The 6,174-nt window shown below is 38.4% G+C and overlaps 1 pseudogene across 1 annotated transcript; it reads right to left on the reverse strand.

Moving 5' to 3' along the window:
- Positions 1-4,638: 4,638 nt before the first annotated feature.
- Positions 4,639-5,777, reverse strand: LOC145126671 (putative F-box/LRR-repeat protein 23 pseudogene; annotated as a pseudogene). Its single transcript, XR_013716422.1, has 2 exons — positions 5,449-5,777; positions 4,639-5,200 (listed from the first exon to the last, which is right to left on the reverse strand). The product of XR_013716422.1 is annotated as a putative F-box/LRR-repeat protein 23 pseudogene (transcript).
- Between the last annotated feature and the right edge of the window lie 397 nt (positions 5,778-6,174).

The raw sequence follows: 6,174 nt of genomic DNA on the forward strand, positions 1-6,174 counted from the left end.
TACATGTTGTAACCCTACTTGTGACACAACTATAAAAGGACCCCTTGACTATCAAAATCGGGAGTACTAAGTGAAGAACAAGAGGGCTAGCCGATTTTGAGTGTTAGTGAACTTCTCTCAAGGTTATTCCAAGTGTTGTGGTGTTGTGTGAGACATTTGAGGCATCACACTTGAGGTGTTAGGCTCACAAGGTTCTCAAGGAATCAAAGCAACAAGAAAGGTATGTTTTTCTTACTAGTTCTTATGATTCAAGTTCCCCATGCCATGTTAGATAGGTTAAGAACCTTTGAAATTAAATTTGCATGTATCTTAGTAAAACATAGATCCAAGGTTTCTAGGGTTGCATGTACACCTTAGGAGTGTTAGAATGCTCAAAACCCTTCAGCTATGACTTGTACTCGTCCTGATGTGGCCTTTGCTTTGAGCATGGTCAGCAGATATCAGGGGAACCCTGGCAAGGCTCACTGGACTGCGGTAAAGAACATTCTCAAGTACCTGCGGAGGACTAAGGACTGGGTCCTTACCCTCGGTGGGAGTGATGACTTGAGAGTAGTAGGGTATAGTGATGCTAGCTTCCAGACTAATAGGGATAATTTCCGCTCTCAGTCAGGCTGGGTCTTTACCTTAAATGGAGGAGCAATCACATGGAAAAGTTCCAAGCAGGAGACAGTGGCTGATTCAACCTGCGAATCAGAGTACATAGCAGCAAGCGAGGCAGCAAAGGAGGCGATATGGTTGAAGAACTTCATTGGAGACCTTGGAGTAGTAGCAGCTATAAAGGAGCCTAAGGAGATTTTCTGTGATAGTGAAAGTGCAGTTTCCTTAGCCAAGGAACCAAGGGATCACGGGAGATCCAGACACATCGACAGAAAATACCATTTCATTAGACATCGAATAGAAGAAGGACTCTTCGTGGCAAAGAGGGTATCATCAGATAAGAACCCAACAGATCCCCTCACAAAGGGACTGAGTATGGTTAAGCATCTTCAGCATGCGAGGCACATTGGGCTAAAGGATGATATTAGTTTTAGAAATTAGATAGCTTTTGAAATTTGTAAAGTGTAATTGACATTTGATGATTAAATAAAAGTTGTTATTTATTTATAAGTAAAGTGTTACTATCTTCTGTCAATCGTATACTATCATTTCAATTTTGCGTGTTTTGACTTCCAGAATAATTATGTTATGGTATATCATATTATTCAAACCATCCACAGTCAATCATACTTTGGAAGTAGGTAATGAGGCAAGACTGTCATGAATGGGTCTGCAATTTGTCTGGGACAAAGGGTATGCAGTGTTCATGAGTACTCCTGGAATAGTGATTCGAGTATTGAATTCAACCCACGCTCACTTGTATCACTTCATGGAATTTATCTCGAGTGATCGTGAGACGGTAATATCATATAAGTCTTCAAGCCTAGAGATATGAGTTGTTGACTATGAGTTGGTTATACATTGATTGTACGAAAACGCACTGGTAACTCGATGTTATAAAACGTGCCTTTGTGTATAATTCAACAAGTAGTAGAACAAGCATATGAGTCGAAGTTTATCTGTTCCTTTTAGTCCTTGGAGGATTAAAAGCGATATCTGGGCCCCTCGATGATTTTGTTTTGACCTATGTACCGGGCCCGATCAGAACCAAATTGATGTGTTCAGTTTAGTTCTATGTCAAACAATTCGGAAATCGGGAAACAAACTGCTCGACAATAAGTACCACATTGTTCCATGTATTTGTTCGGCTGATATCTTGAGAGCAAAGGATTATATAATCACTTACCTTAAATGGCAGGTCATCTTAGTTCCGTGAGACTTTGAAAGAGCTACGATTGTTGATCGGTTCCTGAAGTCATACTTGCAGTTATAGTTATTAGACCTATCCAAGTGGGAGACTGTTGGATAAGGTGTCTAAGTCCATAACTATTTCTAGTATGTACTTGACCCGGTTGGCATGTGCCATTTGGGTTGCATGACATCATGATAATTGGATAGACAAAATGAGAAAAAGGACACTTATGATTTGTTAATATATTATCAGTTATAATATATTAATATGAAATCATATAATTTAATTAGTATTGATCAAGAATTAATTTGTAATTAATTTTGTGATAAAAAAGAGACTAACTAAATAAATGGGGGTTGATTGTGTAAATCATCCATTCTTATATAGTGGGCTAATGATCCATGGTTTATTGAATTGGGCTAAAACCCATAGGGTGCTCCATGGAGGTTAAAACCCATGGATCATGGAGGAAATGAAAAGTCATGTCAATTACGGTTTACATGGTGTAACCCTACTTGTGACACACTATATAAAGACCCCATAGGCTAGCAAAATCGGCACATAAGAAAGAACAAGGAGGGCTAGCCGATTTTGAGTGATAGTGTACTTCTCTCAAAGTTATTCCAAGAGTTGTGGTGTTGTGTGAAACATTTGAGGCATCACATTTGGGGTGCTAGGCTCACAAAGTTCTTAAGGAATCCAAGCAACAAGAAATGTATAATTCTACTAGTTTTTATGTTCAAGTTCCCCATGCCATGCTAGTTAGAATAAGAACCTTGGAAAAAATCAAAATTTGCATGTATTAGAGAAAACATAGATCCAACGTTTCTAGGGTTGCATGTACACCATAGTAGTGTTAGAATGCTCAAAACCCATCACTTTTTTTGGGGCACATCATCAACCAGGAAGGTATTTCGGTTGATCCAGCCAAGGTGGAGTCTGTGATGCGGTGGGAAGTACCGAAGAATGCTTCCGAGATCCGTAGCTTCTTGGGTCTAGCGGGCTATTATCAGAGATTCATCCAGGATTTCTCCAAGATTGCTGTGCCCTTGACCCGCTTGACCAAGAAGAATGTGACATTTCGATGGGGTGCGGATCAGCAGTTGGCCTTTGAGACCCTGAGACAGAGATTATGCGAGGCTCCAATTCTAGTACTACCCGAGGGATTAGATGACTTGGTGGTGTACTGTGACGCATCGATTTTAGGATTAGGTGCGGTACTGATGCAGAGGGGGCATGTGATAGCTTACGCCTCGAGGCAGTTGAATCCTCATGAGGAGAATTACCCCACTCACGACCTTGAATTGGGGGCAGTGATGTTTGCCCTCAAAATTTGGAGGCACTACTTGTACGGAGTGAGGTGCACCATCTATACTGATCACAAGAGTCTTAAGTATTTGATGGATCAACAAAACCTCAACATGCGACAGAGGAGATGGTTAGACGTGTTGAAGGACTACGATTGTGAGATCATATACCATCCCGGGAAGGCCAACGTGGTGGCCAACGCTTTGAGCCACAAGGCGGCGGGTTCCCCGATTGGGAACGTTTGTTTGAGAATGACTGTGATCTCTCCATTGTTGGATATGATCAAGGAGGCTCAGGTCGAGGGGGTGAAGAAGGAGAATTGGAAAATAGGATGGATTCGGGGGCATTATCCTTTGTTTGTTAAGGATAGCCGTGGCCTTTTGACACTGTGATCTTTCCATTGTTGGATATTTATGCGTCGCTAATCCGCCGCTGACAATTAGCGACAAGGGTTTTCTCGACCGACAAATTCCGTCGCTGAAGGCCTTTACTTAGGGATTAGCGACGGATTGTCTGTTGATACCTTAGTCAAAAACTTGCAAACCACATAGACCATTTTTTGCAATTCTCTAAAAAGTTAATAAAATTTGGTGAAAGGTGTTTTTTTTACAAGAAAAGGATGTGAAAGGTTGAGGATGAAAAGTGATGTGTATTAAAAGTTTGATATGAAAGTGATGTGGCCTGAAAGGTTGAAATTATAAACACCCGTTTGTACCCCCCGGGTAACGTGGTTGCCAACATGGCACCGTTTTGGACACACCAGCTTAACCTTTAGATACAAATTATATACCCTTTAACAGTGTTTATGTAGTTTAATAATATTTTTAAAACAATATTTATATTTTATTACTCACTTATGACATTATCTCTTTATGTTATACCGTTAGTCCATTTATATTTATGTCCATATTTATACTTCTCAGCCCATGGCCTTGTATTCCTTTATATATATATATATATATATATATATATATATATATATATATATATATATATATATATATATATATATATATATATATATATATATATATATATATATATATATATATATATATATACATTTCTACTGTGACATTTGAAAGGCAATGAGAATGATCCCAATCAATAATAAATTAATAATTTATACCTGCTACATGAGTTTAAAGTATCTATTTGATCAAAACGAGTTTAATATGAGTAACAATAATGGATGAAGCTGCTTAAGTGTTATCACTCAAAACTCATATGACCATTTGGGTGTAAAACCAACATAGTGGCTGTAATGTCATAGAGATACCATAACGAGTTCAAGGTAAAGCTTTTCCAGAAGCAAAAGATGTGTCCCTAAAAGTTGTGCATCGTTAGAGATTCCTCAACTTTAGCCCAGGAACTAGCTAGCAATACATGAACCAAAAACATAACATTTCTAAGTAGATACATATATAATATCTCTAACCAAAGTTCCACACCAATAAACAACACAAAGACATAAGCAATACAAACTTAAAACTAAATACTTTGTGAACCAAACTAAGAATTCAGATTACCAATGGTAGAAATCATATATAATCGCATGGATCATCATAATCATCGTAATAGAAACCATCATCATAATGCTCGTAATCACCCCGGTCATCATCAGAGCCCACATAGTCATGAATCCGAGGTAGAAACCCACAGCTTTCAACTGAGTCGTCAGGTCCCTTGAAATTTTTGATCCGATCCATACAGAGTTTTACTTCATTCCCGAAAATATTAATATTATAAGAAGCACGCACGTCTAGCGATTCAAGGTGAGGGCATCCATCAAGAATGGCTTGGAGCCCGGCGTTTGTCATCTTATTACCCAACACCTGCAGATGGCGTAACTCAGGCATGTTATTTGCAATGGCAAAGGCATCATTGTCATTTGCTATGCCTGCATCTATGAACATTTTGTTCAACTTGAAGGACTTGAGTTGGGGGCAATTCGGTGGGATAATATCTATGTCTTCTACCCTCCCCGCCGTGTAAGAAATTTGAAGTTTCTCTAATTGTGGTACTCTTTTCAGTGCACGACTCAGCCCTCTGCTCGTGATATTGTAGCAGTCCGTAAGGCAAAAACTATTAAGTTTACTTGAACTGTTCACAAGTCACCATTCAGAACCAAAAATATCAACAGATTTTAGTAATTATATATTAACAAGGATTAAATTTTCGTTATTTGTTTACGAGGATATCATCAATGTTTTATTACTAATTAGTAACTACCCTAATTACATAGCATTGTCATCCCATCGCAAAACATGTAGATTTTTCAAACGATAACTTATGTGGTGGTGCGTATTAGTAAAATTGAATAGATAGACTGGGAAGGGGAAGAAACCTACCGTAGCAAAATGTAATCAAGGAGATCATCGGTGCCAAACCCCTCGATACTGATATCGATCAATTCCCCACAACTTAGATGAACTGCCTTCTTAGTCAGCGCCTCAAGATCGTAATCCACACCCTCATCATCAATTGGATGGTGTATACCGATGACCTTCCACATCCCCGGATCCTTGCAAATTCTCCACCATGTTGTGCATACTTTCAGTGCACTGTTGAGTATTTCTACATCATCCAATCTCTGAAGTATATTTGCCATCAGTTCGTGAGGCATTTCCAGCCAATTTGGATTCAGTGCCAACGGTTTTGCGGCGGAGGTTGACGCCATTTCAAATGCGAAATACGATGATTCTACTGATGTGTTTTAATATTTCCAATTAACCGACGTTTCAGTTATCGAAATATTTTCTAGATGAGATTATGCGGAGTGAATTACAAATGTTTCTCCTAGACTTTTCTGTGTTCTACAGATATAGTCCTTCCAGAATTGTTTACAATGCTTAAAATGCGAAAAAAACTAAAAAGTTTCGCCTAGACTTTTATGTGTTCTACCAATGTGAATTACAAAAGTTTTTGCTAGACTTTTCTAAAGATAAAATGCTTATAATTATAAAATTGTTTATATTATCGTGAAAATCATAAAATTTATTAGTTTGTAAAACTTTTTGATCACTACAAGAAAAAAATGCAATTAGCGACGACAAAAGTCACCGGTAAAGAGTAAC

Source organism: Lactuca virosa, chromosome 7 (assembly GCF_052849685.1).
Source record: "Lactuca virosa cultivar CGN04683 chromosome 7, Lactuca_virosa_CGN04683_v6, whole genome shotgun sequence".
Lineage (NCBI taxonomy): Eukaryota > Viridiplantae > Streptophyta > Magnoliopsida > Asterales > Asteraceae > Lactuca > Lactuca virosa.